The 23,898-nt window shown below is 40.6% G+C and overlaps 1 protein-coding gene across 2 annotated transcripts in view; it reads left to right on the top strand.

The window, feature by feature from the left end:
- The window catches only part of SPIDR (scaffold protein involved in DNA repair), a 364,582-nt gene that overhangs the window by 192,607 nt on the left and 148,077 nt on the right, over nucleotides 1–23,898 (top strand). The window lies entirely within an intron of this gene.

The raw sequence follows: 23,898 nt of genomic DNA, 5'->3' as shown, positions 1-23,898 counted from the left end.
GGCTCTCACCCTGCCTGGAGGGAGGGGCCAATAAAAGACCAGTGGAGAGAGAGAAAAAAAAATGTATGAATAGGAGACAGAGGACCAGCACCTTATGCAAACTGTGCTGTTACTACCAGGCTATTCCTTCAAATGCTTATTCTAAAATTCTTTCCTTTTATTTCCATTTTGTGATCAGCAACAGGAAAGGCTGCTGGAGGCTTGGGCAGAGCCAGAGTGGAGATGTGAAGGGTCTGTTGTTTACAGGAAGCTGAGCAGCTACCATAACCTGGTGCTGGAGCAGGCAAACCTAGGCTGAACGATTCCCTGCTGTAGCGTTGGGAAGGGTACAAAGATGTCCACCTCAATAATCACATCATGTACTTGCCTCCTGTGCACAATAACTCTGTTGCTTTGCTCTTTTAAAGAAATAGGCATTTTGGTTTTTAAAATTGTGATTTTTAAAAAGTCTGCCTTGAGATACAATGTTGTGCCACAGCAAGTCAAGCTTACAACATCAACGTCCCTTATCAAAACATAGGTTTGAGTTATCCCAGCTGCTCCACTTCTGATATCTGTCAGCTAACCTGCCTGTAAAAGTATTAGAAGATGGCCCAAGTTATTGGGCCCCTGTACCCACATGGAAGACCACCCCCCAAAGGAGTTCCGAATTTGAAGTTTAACTTGGCCCAGCCGCTTCCTTGTGACAGTCTAGGGTCTCTCTATTATCTTCTCTTCCATGCCCTCTTTCTCTCACTCTGCCTTTCTAATAGATAAAAATGAATCTTGAAGGGAAAAAAATCTGTCTTAAGTAGAATTGTGGCACAGTGGGTTAAGTTACCACTTGGGTTGCCCACATCCCATATCAAAGTAATAGGATTAAATGGCAGCTACTACTGCTAATGTGCCTGGGAAAGCAGTGAATGATGGCCCAAGTGTTTGACCTTGGCCACACATGTGGGAGATCCAGATAGAATTCCTGGCTTATGGCATTAGCCTTGCACAGCTTTGGGGGAATGAATGAACCCAGCAAATAGAAGACATCTCTCCCCCCCCTATCACTTTGCCTTTTCAAATAAATGTTTAAAAGAAAAAGCAGGCATGGAGGACATGGCAGTCTATCAGAACCTGCAGAGGATACTTGGCATCACAATAGAGAACAGAACAAATCAATCAACTACCCCAGCCGTGTGTTGGCATTGAAAAACTGGGCAAACGGAAACTCTAAGGTGGACTATGTCAATCAATGGATTTTGCAGAACCTCATTGTGCTTGGAATGGCGAGAATGGCAGCAATTCATAACTTTTGAACTATCAAAACCACTTGAGCAGGACCCTCGGAGCATGTCCCACATCAGGGACCTGGAGTAGGTTGGAGACTGGGTGGGGCTTCTCTCTTTATCTCCCCCATTGCCCCATTTACAGGAAAAAAAAAATGTGGAAATAATAGTCTTACCTACTTCCCTGAAGTTTTGTGCCATAAATAACTATGTAAAGATTGTCAAAAATAAAGAAAAAAAAAAGACCTCAAGTCAATTATGGAAAAAAAAAAAAAGAAAGAAAAAACAGGAGAGGACACTGTGGTGTAGTAGATAAAGCTGCCACCTGTGAGGCCAGAATCCCATATGTGTGCTGTTCCATGTTACATGTTCCACTTCCCATCCAGTACCATGCTAATAACCTGGGAAAAGCAGCTGAAGGTGACCCAAGTGCTTAGCCCCCTGCTACCTACTTAGAAGCCCCAAAAATTTCTGGCTTGTGGCTTCAACCTGGTCCAGTGCTAGCCATTGCAGCCATTCAAGGAATAAACCGGTGAATGGAGGTATCTCTGTCTCACCCCTGTTTGTTCTCTCTCTCTCTCTCTCTCTCTCATTTCATATTGTGGTTTTCAAGAAATAAATATTCTGAAAAAGAAAAAGGACTTTCAGGTCAGGAAACCTGTATTTCATCACTTCTTCCATACTATCCTCCCATGTGCACCCAGGTGAAAATGTTTCTTCTCAGGCATTTGGCTCCCTGTCTCACATGCATGGCTGCTGTGTTGCTCTGGGCTTCTGTATTCTCAGCAGCATGAGGGTAAGGCCTGCAGTGGGCAGCAGGCAGAGGTACTGACCTCTCCTGACATGAATTCACATGTGTTCCTCCTCCAGGCCTAGGACAGCCCCAGCCAGCTGGAAGCTGGAGAAAACAGGCGCATAAACCTCCTGGCACTGCTCAAGGCCTGCTGGGGCCAAACTGTGTAACTGTCCTAATTCTCCCAGGGTCTCAGAGCATTTTCATATTAAGTTATTCAAAGGACCCAGAGAACCCAAGTTGATAGTACATGAGGTCAGAGAGCACTCAGAGGTTGGAAGGGAACTGGGAGAATTAAGTAATTATTCGTATGTCCCAAGACTTTGAACAGTTGGTATCCAGAGAAGAAACAGCAGAGCTAACAGTTTCCACCATGGGTGCTGGCTGTGGGAGCTGAGACACTTCCTGCACAGCATGTCTGATATCATTTGAGTAAAATTTAAGCTTGTACAGGGGAACCTTTTGCAAAAGGAAGTTTTTATTTCCACAGGGCTTCATGAAAGGTGTAAAGGGCACACTGTGAATTGGGGATGACACACCCTGTTTTGAATTGGATTTCCTGCAAGTTCTGATTGGAGGCATTCTTCCCGGACTCGGGTGAATTTGGTTCCAGTGTTTGCTTGTAAAACTGAATCCAGTCATTGTATTTGCAGTTTGGCTTCCTGCCTGCTATTAAAGTACAGAGCAAACTTGAGCCAGTAACTCCCTATGATTCTGTGTCCTCCATATAAAGAGCAGGGAAAGGAGAGGGGAAAACCCAAGGGTGACTGAGTTCATTTGCATACCATGCCAGAGGGCAGCTGCTGGCTGCCTTGCCGTCACATGATTCTGTGGAGAATCCTCATGTTCCACTTACTGGAATAGGAGACAGCTGGAGGGGGAAAGGAAAGCTATCTATTCTTCAGGCTTCTAGCCTTTACATTCTCAGCCTAGTACCATGTTTACTTCGATTGGTTAGCCACTATAGGTAAAAATGTGGCAGAGTTTCTGCCTCTCCCCCTTTGCAAAGTATTGTGGATGAAGAGAGTGCCTCTAAAGAGAAGTCCCAGCAGAATGGTGATTCCTTCGCTGTAGACCTGATTGTGCCCTTTGCATTCTCCTGGAGAGCGCACTGGGTCCTGGACATGACTGCCATGATCCGTGGGGAAGCTCAGTGGGACTCACCCTTCTATCTGGAGTCAGGAGAGATAATACAGTCTACACATTGTGGCTCCAGAGCTGCCACACTGCAACACTTGCACAACTCAGCAGGGAGGAGAGACTCACTCTTCCCAAAGTGAAGAGGTCCAGAATGGAGCCACATGCTGACAGTGCCCACCCCAACACCCCCCACTGCCCAGCACACACACTTCAAACTTAGCCTTTCTGAATTTGAGGGAAAAATGAAGGGAAGGATGGATTCTTTTTCTTCAGACTTTGTTTTATATAATTGCAGGAAATTTAAGTGCTTCATTAAATAAAGATCAATAAATTTGGAGTTTGCTCTTAATAAGTCCTCCTACCTTATCATTCCTTGCTAGGTGCTAAAAGAGTCAAGACACAGATTTTGATCACAGGAAGCCTTTGATCTTTCCTGGTCTAGAGGCCTGAAAAGCAACTCTAATATCATGACAGTCCATGAGCAAAAAGAAGTGATTGCCAGCTTCTTGGTTGTTTTTTGGAGATGACATAACCAGGTAGCTGGTATACAGAGGAATCCAGTGTACCAAAGGAAGGAGCTATTGATTCAGCTCACAAAGGTGACTACAGAGTGCTGTAGGACTGGTGGCAACTGGCCATCCAAAAACACTTACCAAGACTGTGTCCAAAGGGTCCAGATCAAATGGTCACATGCAGGCATTCTGACTTCTGTTTTCTGATCTGGTGCATAAGGAATTTGGAAGTCATCACTCTCACCTCTACAAGGAAAAGGAAAATGAATACTTCCTAGTGAATTGAGATCATGGAGCAAACCACTGTCCCCTAAATTAGAGCTATAAACAGGTGCATACAGAGAACTACAGCTTCCCGGATCAAAAGACTGGGAACAAAAAATACCCATTAGAACCAGCACTGCAGTAAGACAACTTAAATTTGAAGAGAAGCCTAAGAGTGAAAACCTGGGGCACCTGGTCTTGAGGAAAAGGAATAGCTTTTCATGATTTTGCCTTTCACAGTACTTCCATGTTCTCACAGTGAAATCAAGAAAAAGACTTTTTCCCGACAGGGAGAGGTAAAAATAGCCATTTTCAAGTATGCTTGAGCATTTTGTTCTTAACAAGGCCTGCCCTCAAAAGAAGCTGTTTTGCCTGAATCTAACTTAGCAGAGTTAGATTCAACAGCTAACCTGGCAGTTAGGGAAAAACCCACTTGCAAATCTTCCCAACATTGCTGTCTCGCCAAAAAGGAGAAAAAAAGCAAAAGACTATCATATCCCACAAAATGGCATTTTTGTCAGTGGACCACATGTGCAACAGTGATCCCCTAAAATTATATGACTTAATGATAGCATAGCCATCTCATTGTGAGTACATTCCATTACATTCACACAATGATGAATTTCTCAGAACGTATCCCCCTCCACAAACAAGGGACCCCAGTACTTGTGAGGATCACAGCCTAGAGGCACAAGTTCACTCACAAGGTCTAATCTAAGGTCTCCCCACAACACGTATATCCTCTCCCACTGTGTCAACACAACTTTTATATAGGAACAGAGAAATAAAACTGAAAGAATTATATATCTCAGGTAAAAAGGTTTACCTGTATAACACACAGTGAGAACCCAATACATACTATGAAAAAAACTGAACTTCATCTGGTACTAATGTATTGTGTAAAGGTGTTACACTGAAGCAGGGTGTTAATTATAGGAGATACTGTGTTTGAGATGGTAAGAGGGTCTATAAGGAATTCCTGCATCATGCATGGTGGCTTAACCCATTGTGCCACAATGCTGGCCCTGAAATACATGTCTTAAAAATTCGGAAGTATGAGAGCCAGCATGATGGCTCAATGCTAATTGTATATACTGTGTAAAATGGGAAAACTAGAAGTTATCATTCCAGTACTTCTGCTCAGTAAAATTTCATTGCCTAAATAGGCACATTCTACAGAGAGAGCTAGACAGAGACACTTGCCCTTTCATTACATTTAGTAATTTTTTTGATTTAGCCATCAATTCAGTAACAGGTACTTTTTTTAAAAAGTCATACATTATTGACTTATTCCATCTGTGCATGAGATGGATTGACAATAATAGTTGGGACTAGAAATGAGGAGAGTGGGTGTGTTCTTTGGGCTTTGTGATGTAGCTTACCTGCTTTCCTGTGAAAGGAGACAGAAATGTGTGATGCCCTGTCTGTGATAACTTGTATCATATTTGTGGAGGTTTGGATATTGAGGCCCTGTGAATGCATGAGTTCTTATTTCTATCTGTGAAAAATTACAGAACAGAAAGAACATCATCAGATTGCCTGCAACAGAGAAATGGTGGATAGTTCTCAGAGCCGCATTTCTTTATCAGTCACTGACAGGGATGTTGAATGAAAGAGACCTGAAGTCTTCAGTCTTCTAAGATCTTAAAGATGGCTGAGGCATGTAGGCAAGTCTTTACTTAACCCTTTACAAATACCTGATTCCTAATATTCCCTGAAGGCCGTGACCCTCCTCTTTGAATAGGGATATTGTTGACCAAGGTGGCTTTCTACCTCAGCTGGGCCAAAGAGAATAAACCCTTGAGGACCAGCCCCTGCCCTGACAGTGGATGGGGTGACCCTAGACTGCCAAGCCCCAGCTTGACAGGGGTGCATATTTCTGAGTCATTGGCTTAGCCCAGCATGATAGCTAAATCCCAGCCTACCTCCACATTTACCTGCTCGTCAGTTTCCTTCTGAAGTGCTGGGCCCAGCTACTTGTTCTCTCTGCAAAATGAGTAGAACCTCCAAAACCAGGCTCATCATCTGAGACCCAAACATTTGAACTATAAAACTAAACTCCTGCTATTTGTTTTTCTGAAACACACATGCATTATGGCAACATCTAGTCTACCTGTTGCTTAAGGAATGAAGACCTGTGGTTAGTCATAAACCAGTAATGCCTAAACTACATGTTATTATTTAAACATATAGGTGAGTGTTTAAGACCTAGAGTTACTGCAGGTCATGGGGAGAGGAGTAAAGCTGAGTAAGTTTATTTTAGGGTGTCATTTTGTCTCCATTCTGACACTTTTTGCTTTGTGATCCCCAAAGACACCCTTAATGTATGAATGGATTGTTTCCTAAAAGTTCTTTGCTTAGAACTTAGAGTGTATTTGCCCAGAGAACAATGGAAATCCTGGCTCCATTCCCAGGACATCCCCACAGAGCCTATCTTATACTAATGTATTACAGGATCTTATTGATAATCAAACTTCAACTCCCTTTAACCACATTTATATCATTACTTATCCAACACGGAGAATTTTAAATCCATGTCCACGTGCTATGGACCTATGTGCCCAGGAGTAGAGAGTAGTGGAAAACTGTGGTTAGTTGTGGGATGAGAATAATTGGGGAAATAGTCTTGAACCCCAGAAACCGAAGTCTTAACACTTTCTTAGAGGGGTGTCTATCTGGGCCAGTTGCCATTTTTTTGTTCTAAAATGCTAACAGCAAGGACAGCTGCATGGAGATTGTGGACTGCAGCTGAGGAGTCTTCTGTGCTAATCTGTACACATGTTATTTCCTAAACTGGGCGCAAGTCAGAAACAGTTATATAATCTTTGTTATATATATTTCTCATTTTTAAAACTGTGCTAAGCTAAAACATAGTTACTGTGTAAAATTATAAGGGCACAAACCAGAGTTGCCTTAACTCTTTATGTAATTTAAAGGCCAATCTATGTGGTTCTCACATGCTTATATTGTCCAGTTTTACATATTTTCAGAGTCATCTCATTTTCTAGTTTGTGAGCCTTTTATATATTACAGAAAACAACTGGGGTCCTTTGAGGTATATACCAAATTTTTGAATTCTTTAATTTACTGGAGGACAGTTTTGTACTTTGATGTTTTGTTGTAGAAAAGAGCTGTGCAGATGTAATGTTCTTTAAAAAAAAAAAGAAAGAGCTCCCTTTGCCATAATTATTTAATCATAAATATAGATAGTATGTCTTGTGCTTTTATGTAGCTGTACTGGAGTGCAAATTATTTTTCAACAATGATTCAAATTTCTCTAGTATTCTAGTAAGAAACCAGTAAATAATGGGCAAGTTAAGGTTGTCCTCAGAATCTGTGGATAATTGTCTTTTTACAAACCCACTTCTGGGTATGTAACAAGCTTCACTGTTTTTTAAACATAAGGAAGGGTCTGAATTCCTAATTAACCTTGTAAGAACCCAGTAAAATATGCAGTAATATATCTTAAGCAGTATCTGACCCTTATCTGTAGATTTTAATAACCTTTGTGGTTGCTGTTGACGTGGTTTGTTTTAGTCTTTGAGGAATGTTTGCTCTTGTTTATTTCTCTGGTTTGTCACTCGTTCATCTTGCAGTGTTCCTTTAGACAATTAGCTGGGTAGCACAAAAGCAAAATAAAACAATTTGGGCGTACAGGGATGAAAAAAACTCAGTTGCATAAGTCACGAACATTTTAGGATAATACAGTTTTTAGAATTACAATTTAGTACTGAACAAAATTGCTACATTCTTACATTTAGCCAACTGTATGTCATTGTTACAGATGGTGACAGAGGGCTACAGATGGTGTTGTACCATCTGACTTCAACTTTAGCTACATAATGTATTTTTTTAAAGCAGTTGCACCCTGTCTGACTGTGATTGCCTGCCGCTTGTGCATGTGCCGCGTTGAGAGCTGCAGCTTTGCATAACTCAGCTGCCCAGACTGGAAGCATGAGCCCATCCTCTGTGCTCAGCTCCAGGGCACCAGGGAGTCCTTCCCCTGGTCACTGGTGCTCCTACTCCCTGTCTGTAAAATATCCATGACAGCATAGAGAAACAATCGCATTCTTCTACGGACAGTGGTCTTCATAACTGGGGAGGGCACGTGGCTGCATCTGTGTAGATGGCAAATGCTCCTTGTCCCAAAAGCTTCTGTGTTTGCTACTACAGCAGGTTCGGAGCTGAGAACAGCAGCTTATGACACTGTGTTCGTAGACTCTTGTTTTCCTTGTTTTCTATTGTAAAGAAAGTAAACATTTTGTGAGGTGATTCTATACAGGGAAGCCTGCTGTTTTTCATAACATGTTGTATCTTTCATGATCCAAATCCAAGTGTTCTCCTTCAGAGAAGGTCAACTTTCCCAAGTGGAAACTAAGACTTTGATTGTTGATCTAACCTTTGAATAACCTGTGAAAGACCACCTGCTGATCAGAATAAGATTTACTCTAATGTTATCTGTTTAAACTAAAATGCTTCTTCTTTCAGGGAAAAGAGGTACATGTACTCATTCACCCGTCCTTGCTTATATGATATTGATAAGCCACATCTGACATAATTTCAGGTGATCTTATCAAAAGTGGTTATTTTGGTAGAACTAAAAAAACAACTCATAGTTTTCCTTGCTATTAACCTTCTTACCTTACATTTGGATGCAAATATAAATGTGAAGCTTAAAATTCTAGCTCTTTTATTATATGGGCAAATATTTCTGTTCTTTCATTGCATGAGAACATTTTTACCATTTTGACTGTCCTTCCTGAAGATTCCCTTTCACCTGTAATCCTGATGGGTTAAAGGAACACCATCCTTGAGCGTGCCTGACGAGACTCTGGGGTCCAGTGTCTTCTCTGTAAGCCCCCCAGTGTGTCACTTAGCAGTTTCATCCCTGTGTGTTTGGATGCCAGGCACTGCTCTGTTCTCTCATCCAGCTTGCAGTTATCCTCTTGGTTATGGCTGTTCCCTTGGGGTGCTCCGTTCCCTGTAAAGCTTTCCAGTTTCTGCTAAACAAAAGTGTTCACCCCATAATAGGCACTTTGCCAGAATCTCTCAGCTCCACTCAGAGACAAAGGTCCAAGAAGCCGAGTGTCATTGTTTTTACATATGACACCACATTACAGAATGATAGATTCAGTGTAGCTGGCTACCTAATGATGTCTTTTTGTTTTTTTCTTTTTTACTTTTGTGATTTTTCTACTAATCTGTGAAGGACATTTGTGACTTTTTTATTTTATAAATTTATTTATTTATTTATTTTATTTTTCCAAAGGTTTTTTTTTTTTTCCTCACTGCTGTGCTCCCCTCCCTTTATTTGTATCTTATGGGGATCTGGCCATCCTAACAGTGACCCCACATTTTGCCACTCTCAGAGCATGCATCAGTATCTTCCTCCACAGAAATAAGTGTTTCACTTCAAACAGTGCCTTCTGAGTTCTTTAATGTGCAGTGGAACTGAGGCACAGAGAACTCAATCCCACCTCTTGAGTGCTGTCCCACCTCTCGGTTGCTGGTGTATTCTTGGTGAAGTAATGCCCTCACTTGAATTTAATGCACTGTAATCTGTGATAGTAACACTTACTTCATAGAGTGACCTTGGTGCTACACTCTTGATATAGAGTAAGTTACCAACGTGGTACCAGGCATGAAATATTGAGCCAAGTCATTGCTGCTATGCTAATGTCAGCTTGCTTAGTCCGCACATATAAATCAAACTCAGGTACACTGCTGGAGCCCGTGGGCTCAGTCCTGTGTGTCCCCATAGCAGACATGTTTCTCGATCTGTCTCTCAGTCGCACAGCACAGATGACACTGGTCAATGACGCAGGCCTCTTAGCAGTGAATACCACGCAGGCTTGGTGTGTCGCAGGCTCTACCAACCAGGTCTGAGTATGTGCACTCTGTGATCATCACAAAATAATGAAGTCACCTCAGGATGCTCTGGTCTTAATTGTGCTGTAGGGTTCCCAGCTGCAGCCTCCAAACAGAATTGTTCTAACAACCTGACATTCATCCAAAACCTGCTCAGTATCTTGCTCCAACACACCCAGAAATTTCTCTCAGCCTGAGCCAAACCCCACTGCTGTGCCTCAGGACTCTCTGCCCTAAACCCCTAGAAGAAACCCCTGCCCCTCACATGTGCATACCTTGCCTTCTCTCAGTCCCTTGCAGGAGCCCTTCAGCCCATCTCAGTTGCTTTGTGATGAATTCCCGACCAGCTTGTGTTAAGTCCATTGATTTTTTTGTAGATTGCTTCTTTGTCTTCTTTGAGCTTTTGCCCTTACTGCCCCAGGATCTCAGAATCCTGGTTATGGCACTGACCTCTTCCTCCCCTGCCCTGCCTCCACCCTTGCCTCTCACCTCCCCAGCCTCCTTTGTGAGTTCCTCACCTTGTCTCCCCCCAGCATGTCACTTAGTTTATCTTCCTCTGGATCCCTCACATCAGATTCCTAGTAGCTACTTTGTGAAGGTTATCGTAGGTCAGCATGGAGTCCCAGGAAACATTGATCAGTACATTAAATTTACCATATTAATAATGTTGATGGAAAGATTTGTGTCATAATGCTGAGAAATGACATATTGTGTATTGTGCGGCATGATTACAAATGTGAATTGTGTATGTGGAAAGAGGTGAAGGAATTAGACTAGTGTTCATTACCATCTGTAGAATGTTATTCTCCATTCTTTTTATTATTATGTATTTATTTTTACTGGAAAGGCATATTTATAGAAAGAAGGAGAAACAGAGAAAGATCTTCCATCTACTGGCTCATTCTCCACATGGCCTCAGCACCTGGAGTTGAGCTGACTTGAAGCCAGGAACCAGGAGCAGGGAGATCCTTCTGGGTCTCCCATGTGGGTTCAGGGTGCCAAGGCATTGGACCATCCTCCGCTGCTTTCCCAGGCCACAAACAAGGAAGTGGCTGGGATGTGGAGCAGCTGGGACACAAACCAATGCCAGTGTGGGATATCAGCACTCACAAGATGAGGATTAGCCCATTGAGACATTGCACTGGGCTCCTTTATTTCCTCCTTTCTACTTCTGTTTTTTCTAAGCTTTGGTTATTTATTATTTTGAAAGCCAGGAAATGGTGCATGTTTTTCCCCCTCTCCTTCATTGCTATCAGAGTAGTCAAATCCATGTCAGTATCATTTAACATCATTTCCTTCCTCTCTTCTCACTCAACATGATAGGTAGATTTGCCCATTCTTACAGTGGTATTTGTGACCACCTTATTGATTATGTAATAGCCTGTTGCTTTCAAAAGAAATCTAATTTTAAATAATTGAGATGTTGCTGTTGATGCTGTTGCCTACAGTCGGTGCGAGAAGTTGTAAGTTGTGTTTCAAGTTAGGGTGCTTGAGTTCTGAATTTCTGTAAGAGGTAGAGCCTCAACAACTCTTTGGAAAAGGATTTGTTCCCTCTCTGTATTTCAGGACATGGTTAACACCTTGGAGCCAACCCTACAGGACCATTTGCCTCAGAAGGCCTTGGAGCCAGCAGAGTGCAGGCTTACGGACGTCATTGTCCCCCATAGTGACGGCCTCTGCCGACACTGGTGCTGCCAGGTGTCAGAAGGCCGAGGACAGTGCGCAGTCCAGAGCTAATCTGACCTAGAAATTGGTATTGTTTTTTTTTTTAATCTTGGGAGGGGAAGGCTCATTTTCCCCAAGTCTTGAATGTCTACATGTTTGTTTTTGTGGGTTTTTTTTTAAAGGCTGTAAGACAAGTATGTTTTGTTTTGTTTGTTTTGCTTCTGGTGTTTTAAAATTGTTTATAATTGTCCCAAGCTGCACCTGATTTGGGGGCTGACTCTAGTCCCTGGGAAGACATGTTCGTGCACATGTGTCAGAATCTCCCCAGCCCTGCAAGCTGCACCCCTCCATCTCTGTAGAAGCCTCCGTGCACCTTGGGTCTGGTTTTGGCCCATCCTCTTGGCAGAGTGTCTGAATGAAGGCGAGAAAGAATGTCCTGTCCCTTGATTTATGACATTTCTTTTTGGCAGCCATACTTCAATGATTCTGAACAGTATTTAGAATCATTGCCTAATTAGCAACGGTAATTTACTGGTGTTTGTTTTTCAGTCCAAAGGGTGAAAAAATCCAAACTAATTCTCATTAGGGTCAACTGAACATTTTGTGCTTCTCCTTGATTATGTTAAGTTCTTGCTGAAGCTTGGTGAGGGAGGCAGGTCAGCCCACACAGAGCCCTTGGACTTCAAACCCTGTTCCACCTACCTTTGCTATCATCTGCCCTTTGTGCTTTACCGCTGTCCCATGATCTGGGATAAGCCCAACAAGAGGGTAATGCTACAACAAAGAAGATCAATAGTGTGAGATCCAGTGTGGATGTGATCATGTTAAGCTTAATTGCTAGGCCATGCTTTAAGTATGAATGTTAAGAGCTTTGTTGTGTTATTCTAAGCCTTTAGGAAAGTTTTAATAAATTTCAATGTTAGTATTAAACATTTTATCTTTGTTAATTTTGTTCAGTTGTATTGAAAAAAAATATGCATTTTAAAGTGAAAAAGGTACCTGTGTTTTCTGCTATTGTAACTTAGGCTGACCACCACTATTCCAAAAAACACAAAACCTCAATTTCTCCAAAATCCAAAACTTTTTGAGTGCCAGCAGTTCTGTACTTGACCTTTTGTGATGGGTTACAATCAGAACAGAAGTATATTAAAATAGTGTAGAAAATTGCCTCTAGACTAATGTATAAAGTATAAATGGAAGAAATGAATTTCACACTTAAACTTGTGTCCCAAATAATTGCTGAGTGATACATGCAATCTCGTTCAGACCCCATTATAGGAATGAATGTCTTCTACTTAAGGAATATGGAGCAAAGGGAGAGATAAAATAATTTTATTTTCTTTAGAAGAATGAAATATAGAAGAGCATCAATCATTGCAGGGAGTGTTGTGTATATAATAGGCAGAGAAGATTGTGGTTTTGCACTTGACTGGTGAGGGCAGACTTCCTGGTGAAAATTGAGAGTAAACTGGTCGTGGAGGACAGACAGTGTTTCTCAGTTCAGATTTAGGAGCATAGTGACACTTCCCACACTCCCCTCCCTCCTGCTTGCATTCCCCTCCCACCCTCTGCCTTCCTTCTTCAACTTTTTTGTTTTTAATTTTTACAATGGCATACTTTCAGTTCACTTCACAATCACAGGCTTCACATTCTATTAAGTAAAGAATGTACTAACTAAGACCAGCACCATAGTGTTCAAGCTAAGCCTCCCCCTGCGGCACCAGCATCCAGTATGGGCATTGGTTCCAATCCCGGTAGCTCCACTTCTGATCCAGCTCTCTGCTAATGACCTGGGAAGACAGCAGAGGAGGGCCTGAATCCTTAGGCCCCTGCACCCATGTTGGAGAACCAAAACAAGCTCCTGGCTCCTGGCTTCAGGCTGCCTCAGCTCTGTCCTTTGCAGCCATTTGGGGAGGGAACTAGCAGATGGAAGATCTTTCTTTCTCTGTCTCTTCCTCTTTCCCTCTATAACTCTGACTTTCAAATAAGAATAAATCTTTTTTTAAAAAAATCAGTAACTACATAAAAACTTACTGTTTGCCAGGACTATAGACAAAGGCTGTAAAAATAATCAGATCTCAGAATGTCAACTTTGCTCTTATAGAGTATATTGTTTGTACTCTGTGTGTTAGTTACCACAGATCTGGGAAAACATAATATTTGTCTTTTGGACACTGGCATTTTTCACTTAAGCATAATGGTTTCCAGTTGCATCCATTTCTTTCTGTTCACACACATTACTATGCCTCTATTTCCTCCTCTGCAATACGTGAGTATTAATAATCTTCTCCCTCACAGGATCAGTTTGAAGATGAAAAGTGCTCAGAGCAGTACTCATCATAGAATAAGTGCCCAGTAAATATTAGATAGGATTGGGATGGCAGCAGGGGAACTGATAGGGATGGAGGCTCCAAGATTTGGACCTCCATGAGAACAGTGACTGGCTTGGCAGGAACTGTGAGAAGTGAGTGTAAGGTACTCTGGTTCTGGTAGAACATTTGCACCATCCAGAGAGAAGTCTCTCATACATTTTGGAAATTCTTGATTAAATGTGGCTGTCCTCTGGAGCAGCTGGTATCTCCTACCCCCAGCCTCTTGGCAGACAGTTGTAGGCAGCAAGCATTCCTTGTGCAGAATGTTGGAGCTGGCATGAACATTAGAGATTTTGTCTTGTTAGATGAAGAAGAGAAAGAAGACAGAAGGCATATTTGAAGATATAATGGCCTCACATTTCCCAGAAAGGAAAAACCTGCATGTATACCCCTGAGAATGCAACGTACTATAAGCAGGATAAATGTAAATTGATCCATGCCAAGATATGCTGTAACCTCATTGTTTAAACCCAAAGACAGAAAATTTTGAAAGCAGCAAGAAGGAACTTGTACAAAGGATTCATAAGGATATGAACAGCTGATTAATTATCAGAAACCAACAGGGGCCAGAATTCAACAAGATTGTATATTTATAGTCATAAGAGAAAATGTGTCAACTAAGACTATATGTCCAATAATGTTATCTTTCAAGAAAAAAAAAGGAGAAATTTAAATAAGACCAGTTACACAGAAGCTGAAATAATGCATCATTGCTAGATTTACCTTGTAAGAGATGTTGAAGGAAATCTTTTAGCTTGAAATGAGAGGGCACTAACCAGCAACTCAAAGCTGTATTGAGAAGGAGGAGAATAAAAGGATGGAAATAGCAGGAGAGCACATTGATAATGATAATTATGTAGATAAACATATGAGAAAAAGCCAGTAATAATGTATTTTGAGTATTATTTGTGATTTGTCTCCCTTCTATGTGATATAAAAGGCAAAAGCATACACCACTAATCATAAGTCTATACTACTAGGCGTATTTTATATAAGATATAATGTGATGGTCATATAAAGGGAAAAGAATGAAAGCACAAGGTGTGTATATTCTCTCAAAATCAAGCTAGAATGATTAAAACCAGTGGATTATATGTTTAATTTTAATAGCAAGATGACTACTAAGAAAACAATTTTTAAACACAGAAAGCAGAGAAGCATTAAAAAGGCTTATTATAGTATACAATAAAGATTCAATAATGGGAAGAATTAAAATATATATGTGTGTGACATCAGTGAACTAACACTTCAGCAAACATTAACTGTAAATGGGTAATAAAAATTGTGTATAAATGTAAATGAATGTAATTCAACTATTACAGGTATAGATCAGAAACTTGGAGAAAAACCAGACTCTATCCTAATAGCCTCTGTTTAAATGTAAACACACACTAACGTGGTAGTTTGTGATAACAGTGAAGATGCCAATTGTCATGAATTCCATATCAGAATATGTGGGTTTGTATCTGAAATCCAGCTCCTGATTCCAGCTTCCTGCTAATGTAGACCCTGGGGAGCAACAGATGATGGCTCAGGTGGTGGAGTTCTACTTCTTCCTTAGGAGACACTGATTGAATTCCTAACTCCCTGCTTTTCCCTGGCCTAGCCTTTGGGATGTGAACTAGGGGATCACAATAGTCTCTCAAATAGATAAAAATAAATAAATATTATAAAGTAGTTAAAGCATAAATTAAAGTATCTGCATAGTGAGCTTTTGGGGGTAAAATTCACTTGGTGCCTGTTCTGCTTTCCTCTGTAACACTTGGCAAGGAGTACAGCACAGTGGGAAGACTTTGAAGCATAGGTGAAGATAGCAGGTGACTGCTGTAATTATGCTTTGCCTATCCCTACAGTGCCATAATACATTTAAATAGGAGAATGTTGAACTTGTAAGTGTTATTAAAAGACTGTGACAATATAAGGGGAAATGGTGGGAGGGGAAAATGGGCAGGGAGGAAGGAGGGGGTAGGGAGGTATCCCTATGCCTATAAAAGTGCATCATGAAAGATAACAAATTTTTTAGATGAAGGATAAAATTTGAGGTGCCTCACTTCGCCTTCACTTGGGCTTGCTCAGGAATCCTCCATGATAGGGGAGGAGAGTTGGAATGTTTCGTGGTTCAGTCATGAGGATGTTCATGCCCAGCTACCTGGCCCTGCTCCCATTGATGGGAGTTGGGGGAAATGGTAGTACAACATGGGAGGCCAGATCCAGGCCACTCTCAAATGGTGATGTCAGGAGGGGCCAGGTCTGTCCTTTATCCTCACCCACCCAGTGGAAGGCAACAGAAGCAAGTCAAAGTAGAAAAGCCGAGGAAATGTCATCCTCCTCTCTGGGTTAATCCTCACCAGGACTGTAGCCTTCAGAGTCCCAGAGAAGCTTTCTGTGTTCAGGAGCACAGTATGCACCTTTGAAGGGTCCGTTGTGTCTGTGTTTACAACTCTGCTTGTCTGAGTTTCTCATTAGTAATTGAAGCTCACTTTGGAGTATTACTTGAATTTTAGCATAAGGCACACCCTATGATGATTTTGCTGTGCTCTGGTTGCTATGTGACATTCTGAGGTTTTAGGAAAAAAAGAAAAAGGCAAGTCCTTATTGTCCTAATTTCTTTGTGAAAATAAGCTGTTGCATTCAATAGAAATAATGCTTCCTCTGTAAAGTAGTTATAATCCAGGAAGATCCTGAGTACTTTTGAAATACAAGGCATTGTCCCTTACCCAGACTTGCACATTTATCTAGTTTAACTGAGGTTTGTTCTGTTTGAAGCTAGGCTAAGCTTAGTATTTGCCTCTTTGTGGTAATAATTAAACTTGGGCTTTGTGATTTTTGAGGACAGTATTTCTTGGTTTTCTTTTACTGATTCTTTTATGTTACTAGTGTCAACCTCAGCTCTTTTGTGGTCATTGCCTTCCCAGACGCCTTTCATTGCTATTCAGTGTGATCTTTTTGTTCTGAATTTCTTCATAAATTTTCAACTAAAAGTTCAATTTAGGATATTTTGTGGATTTCTGAAAATCATGTTTCAATCCATTTAGCTTGTTTTCCCCTTTTCTGTTCTCAGTGTGCCATTCAATTAATATTAGCCTGTTCCTCATATCTTGTGCCGACTCAATTCTTAGACCTATTCTTCTCCCTTGTGAAGCAGTATAGTCAGCCATTAGAACTTACGTTATATTTAAGTAGAATAGACTTTCCTAAGGATGACCTGTGTTCTGGTGAAAATTAATAAAATTCTTTTTCTGCATCTCTTAAAATATGCTATTACTTTTCTGCCTTTGATGATTCTTAATGATCTGAATCTTTTTGCAAATTTCCAAATTCTATGACTAGTCTCTTATTTAACAGACTAGCTGTCTCTTGACAATGCAAGAGAACTTTGTCCATATTTTTATCTCAAGTAGAATGAAAACTACAGAACAAAACAGCAAGGGGCTGGGGTGATCTGGAGCCTCCCTGGAGCCAGCTTGTTCCTCCCAGAAGTCTGAAGAGAATCAGCCCAAGTTTGCAGCTGGCCTCTTGCTCACCTGGGGAATTGAGACTTGGTTTGGTTATTTTTGAGTCCCCATTTTCTTTCATGGCCCCCACAGTTAAGGTTTGTGGTTGTCAACATGCTACAGTTGAAGCTGATATTATTACATGTATATTAGAAAATTCATGTATTTCTGATTAAAAAATACTATTCCAAAGATTTCTCAATTCCAAAATTTAAGGAAAGTTTCATTTTTTGTTTGTTTGTGTCTTTAAACTTCAAGTTGCAGTTGAATGGTTGTTTCAGATAACTTGTTATAGGAGAGATACTATTTTGAATTTTTCAGAACAAAATATACTGGTTTGGGAGCCAGCACAATGGGTCAACTAGCCAATCCTCTGCCTGCAAATGCCATCATCCCATATGAGGGCTAGTTCATGTCCTGGCTATTCCACTTCCCTTCCAGCTCCCTGCATATGGCCTAGGAAAGCAATGGATGATGGCCCAGGTCCTTGGGACCCTGCACCTTCGCAGGAGCTTCCTGACTTCAGATCAGTTCAGCTCTGGCTGTTGCAGCTATTTGAGATGTAAATTAGCAGGTGGAATATTTTTCTGTCTCCTCTCTGTGGATAAACCTTTCAAATAAAAATCAATAAATCTTTAAAAATATATATATACTGGTTTTTATAAACCCAAGATCTCTGAGGAATAATGAGATCGTTGTATAATGCAATCAAATATCTCACGCATCTTCACATCAGTTATTGCCTTAAACTGCTCTAACACAAATGTTGTTACAACCATAGAGAAAGTACATCTATAACTTTGGTGATGTAATTAAGGTCGTTTGACTGTTAAGTGATAAAACTGAGAATTAAATGCATGCCTCTCCACTATACCATACTAACACTCTGAGTAGACAGCTAGTTGTATCTACAGAGAAGTTTAATGGTGTCTTGGACTTTTCTAAAGAAAGTACATGACTTGTTGACGCTACAGAAGTGATGCTTTGTAGAATCAGGTGAAAAATCATTCTTCACATTTTCATTGTCGTCATACAATTGAGCTGTGGCTGTAGAGGCCAAAAGCTTAATTTTACTTTTTCTTCTGTCCCATGAAGTGAGCTATTTATTGTTAATTAGGAGGCTAGAACATCAGCTCATGCATGTCAATAAGTAAATGCGTAAAAAATATTGTAGCTCCAGTGACTGCAGAGATTGACAGGTGCATTGGAATGAAGCATTGTTACTAAGACAAGCAAAGCCAAAAGGGCTATGTAGAAAAAGGCTTCTTGTCATTTACACTAAATCCTCAGAGGTGACCAGGTGTTTCCAATATTCTTGTTCCTCTTTTTTCTTATCTTTCATTGTTTTGTTTTTGTTAACTAAAATGCAGTCTAGCACTTCAATAAGATTTGGTAGATATAAATGGTCTTGTGTGTACATTTAGAGTAATAATACACAAAATGCAATTGTGGACCAGTAGCATCAGCATTTCCTTGAAACTTATTAAAGGTACAAATTAAGGGACCCCACTCTAGACCTACTGTATCAGAAACTCTGGAGGTAGGCATGGCCATCCTGTGTTTTAGCAAATGTATCAGTCTGATTCATGCTTGAAGTTTCAAATTTTCTGCTTCACAGTCATACTGTGAGATACAAGGCAGCAGTATAGATTCTTAATAGTGACCTTGCTGAACATAAATCTGTGATCTTTTTAAAAATATTTTTAAGCCCTTTGACTACCTAGTTATGAATTAGAACATATATTACCATGAACACAGGAAAAACTAAATAATTCAAAGATTCAATCTTACATTGGAAAAGCTATATTCTGGAAATTTTATGAATAAATTAATAATATTAACTATAATCTCAGATAGTAGCATTGTGCAAAACATTGTGTGTATGTGTGTTTGTGCCTGACTCCATGTGCTTCTTCATACATGTATGTATGAATATATGCACATAATCTTACATCAAAACCTCTAGATAGGTATTCTCCTCATTTTAAGATATGAATAGTTAAAGTTCAGAAAAATCAACATAATATTATTGAGTGAGTGGCAGAACAAGAATTTAAATCCTGGTCAGTATAACCTTTAATTAAACTCTTCCTTCTGCTCCGCCTCTTTGTATTTTTTAATGGATTTGTTTGTTTCAGAGGCAGAGTTCAAGAGAGAGAGAGAAGGGGATAGAGATAGAGGGAGACAGAGAGAGAGAGAGAGAGAGAGAGAGAAATCTTCTACCTGCTGTTCTCCCCAGATGTTCACAACCAATTAAGGCTGGGCCAGGGCAGTTTTAGGAGCTTCATCCAAGTCTCCCATGTAGGTTCATGGGCCCAAATGCTTGAGCCATTTTCTACTTTAGTAGGCCATTAACAGGAAGCTGAATCAGAAATGAAGCAGCCAGGGCTTAAACCAATGCTCTTATGACATTACTGGAATCACAGGCTGCAGCTTAATTCACTGTACCACAATACTGGATCACCCTGCCTTTGTATTGTCTGTTATATTCTTATAGAACTTCTGTGATTGAAAATTTAAACAATCACCAGAAATACGGTGGCTCAAAATTCACATTACCATTTACAGCCACCCTGTGTCTTCCAAAATAAAATGATCAAGTTAGAGACCTTTGCATGTTTGGATAATTAGACTTAAGGTTTGTTGAAGTTCAGTTTCATATCATAGCCTTCTATGAATGTATGTTTTTAATACTGTTTACTTTCATTCAGAAATAACTCATGTAAAATATGGTCTTTCACTTCTGTTGTGTTTATTCAGATAAAATGGAGAAATAAAGCATGGATGCTCTAGAAATTTCAGAGCAGCATACATAATCATAAATATCAGTCTTTGCCAAAGTGCCTGTCACTTTCTTAGATATGTATGTCTGATTTGGATAGGAAGGTGAAAGAAATATGCTTGAACGCAAGAGCTGGGTCTTGTCAAGTAAGAGGTTAAAAATAACGATTTAGCTTCTTATTTTTGAAATTGTCTTAATACTTAGATTTAGAAACATCCTTAAGACTTGTGAGAACAAGTACCCATTCACACTTCAGAAGAAGGAGCAGGTAGATGGGGTATTCTTGCTGTTTTTTCACAGACATAGAAAGCAAACCCTATTGACATTGTCTTGTCAGTGACTGAGATTCATGCTAGTGCGCTCGTATAGGTATTTAAGGTAGAGAACAGAGATGCCAAAGGCTGTGAATTTAACCTGAGAAGTTGCTAAGGCATAGTAGCCCCTTTCAGATCCAGTCAGTCAAAAAGCATTTACTGAGTAGCCAGATCGTGATTTATTGTCTTTCCTAATAATCTGAATTCTCAGATTGCTCCACAGAACATTATGCAATGATGGAAATGTTCTATTTCTTCTTCATCTTTTCCTTTTCTAAGTTTTAACATATTTGAAAGCCAGGGTTACAGAGAAAGAAAGATCTTCCATCCACTGGTGTACTCCCCAGATGTCTGCAGTGGCTAGGTTTTGGTCAGGGCTGGGCCAGGCCCAAAGCAAGAACTAGGAGTCAGGAGCATCATCTGCAGTCTCCCGTACTAGTGGCAGGAGCCCAGAGACTGAGGCCTTATTGCTGTGATCTTTCTAGGCCATTAGCAGGGAGCTGGATCAGAAATATAGCAGCCACAACATGAACCACATCCATATGGAATGCCAGCATCGCAAGTAGTCTCTTCAAACACTATGCCAAACACCAGGTTGAAATGTTCTGTTTCTGTATGGTAGGCTCTAACCTCATTGAATACTAGAACTATGGCTTATGCAATTCAAAAACTGGCAGTAAAAAATGTTGTTATCTGAAAGGTAGAGAAAAATAGAGCTCCTGTCTGCTGGTTCACTCACCCAATGCTGGTAATGACTGTGACTGGACTAGGCCAAAGCTGGGAGCCAGAACTCAATACATGAATGGCAGGAACCCAGTCACTTGGGCAATCACCTGTGCCTCACAGGATCTGCATTAATACGGAGCTGGAAATCAAACATGGGCACCTTAACTGACATCTTAACTTCTAAAATAAATGCACACCCCTCAGATTTGTCTTTTATTTTCTTTCATTTTGTTTTAAATTTGTTTAGCCACGTGGAGTCAACAGACAAGATTAGAAGGTAGCTCTGAATGTTCTGCAGTCACAGGGGACCTTTATCCAATTACATTTAATTCTGTCCATTGTAACTTGTCAGACTGCCTAACACTTGATAGCTAGGAACAGAGAGCAGTAGTTCACTCCAGCCCCACCCAAACCCTCAAGTTTCATACCTTCTTGTTAACCCTAATTCTGTATGCCTGATTAGCCAACCAACTCATCATCTGTGTCACTTCCCTTTCTAGTACACTGATTCCCCCAGGGCAATGGCAGGATCTTTCTTGTCTGTATCCAAGTAATGAGTCCCCAGTCCCTCCTAAGGAGTGGCTTGATATCTTGGGAAAAAAGAAAAAACACACTGGCCTTAGAGAGACTTCATTAGTATTGCAGCCTCGTCATGGACCAGTGGTGTGGAATTGGTTGTTATTTAACCTCCTGTAATGGGATGGTTCTGTTTGCCCCACAGGGTTGTTGTGAAGAGATCTCAGAGTGTAGCCAATGCAATAAAGCCTCACAGAATTTAACTGGTGCATAAAGATAACAAATGAACTGCTAATGGAAAAGTAATATTTGTTGCTAATGCTGCTTATTGATATTTATGAAGAAGTGGATACTGGGTTTCTAGGTTGATGAGGTTTAGCATTGAAATAAAATCATAAATATAAATGTATAGTTTATCCCAAGTGTGTCTTCAGGAAAAAAAAGAAAAAGAGGAAGAAATCTAGATCCTAGATCTGTTCTTCCGTCAACTACAAGTCTTAAGCTAACCTAATTTGACTACAAATTAGAAAATGGAAAGTCAAAGGGGAGGTGAAGGAAGGACTGCAAGAGAAATTTTTATTTGCTTTTATTTCTTTCAGTCACTGCATTAATACTGCTTAATGCATTAATCCTCTTTGCCACTCGCCCCAGACTTACACACATTCTTCCTAGACAGTAAACAAGTTAGTCAATCAAATAACTTAAAAGAAATACTGTTTTTTTAGGCGATTATCATAACCTGCATGTCAGTCACATTGTCCCTATCCCCACAATCACTGCATAATTGTATTGATTTTATGAGTTGCTAAACACAAAAGACATTTGAGAAAGATTAACTAGTAGAGAAATAAAAGTAAACATCTCTCACAAACCTGAGACTTCCTGAAGCAAGTTGTCAACAGGGCACTTCACACGCTGGCAGAGTTGACAGTGAGAGAAATATGAAAGGATATTTCACATGGTTCTCCTTCACTGGCTTCAGGTTTTTTAAAAGTCTATTAAGTTGTTTCCTGTTTACTTGAGTTCACTGGGTTTTCATCGTGAGAAGTGGAAATGTTTCATAGTGCAAAGCATATGTGTTTGGGCTGCCATTCTGAGATGTAATTAGAAAGTGATTTTTCACAAGTTCTCATAAAAATGAGATCATACAATATTCTCCATTAAAAAAAAATGAGAAACACTTTGCAGCAGAAACCCCAGCACCTGGACTTCCATAAGGGCTTGAAGTTTTTGATGCATTTAATTGCCAGGCGAAAATCTTGCACATTTTAGTGTAACACCATGGCTGCTGACTTCTCAACAATGTTCTGAGAGTTTGGTGGAAAGTAGATGGGGTTCCTTAATTTCTTGAAAGGAAGAGTGGGAGTCCAACTAGTTCATTAATACTTTTGTGTTTGTGGTTGTGTCTGTGATTTACCAAATGAAATTTAGCACCTGCAGTTGTGTCTATCTACTGTTCATTCATCAGAAAAGCTAGCTAAACATCCTATACATCTTTCATATCAATCCATAAAATTTCTGTGGAGTTGCTTTGATTTCCACAGAATGTTTGTTACAGTGAGATGATGCTGAGCAGAAGATGGCCCAACACATCTAAGAGATGCAGATCTGGGTTCCTGGCATTGGCCTGGCCCAGCCCTGGCTTTTGTGCCCATTGGAGAGGGAAGTAGCAGAGGGAAGATCTTTCTGTCTCTGCTGTCACTCAACCTTTCAAATAAGTATAGAAATATTTTAAAACAAGTGATAATAAAGGCCATGACCGTTAGCATTAAACTGCAGTGTAAAAAAGAAATTGAAGCATCCTGCTATGTAGAAAAATAGCTGTGATACTGTGGGTGTTTTAAAAGCTGTAACTCCTTCCACTTCCCCGTAAAGAAAACAGTAAGGGCACAGTGGAGGGTGCACATCTCCATCAGCTCCAGAGTGCACCGGTTGCCCTCAGGCAGTCCCTAGCACTGTATGTGTCACCTTGCTCTTTCACACACCTGCATCCTGGGGTCCCTAGCTGGCAGCGTGTCCTAGGAGGGCCTCTCTCCCCTGGAACATCCTGTCTCAGGCGCAGTCTCTTCCTTTGTGGTGATACTGCCCACTCAGCTGCTTAGATCCACGTTCCCTAGCTCTGAGCCCAGTTGTCACAAGTGTTGGTAAAAGGAGAGTGAAAGCCAAATGGGTCTAATGTGGAGAAGTTTTAAG

The sequence above is a fragment of the Ochotona curzoniae genome, unplaced genomic scaffold (assembly GCF_017591425.1).
Source record: "Ochotona curzoniae isolate NIBS_2020 unplaced genomic scaffold, NIBS_Ocur_1.0 contig_2318, whole genome shotgun sequence".
NCBI classification, from domain to species: Eukaryota; Metazoa; Chordata; class Mammalia; order Lagomorpha; family Ochotonidae; genus Ochotona; species Ochotona curzoniae.
The sequence above is the reverse complement of the archived record's forward strand: the minus strand, read 5'-3'. Positions and strand labels throughout refer to the sequence as shown.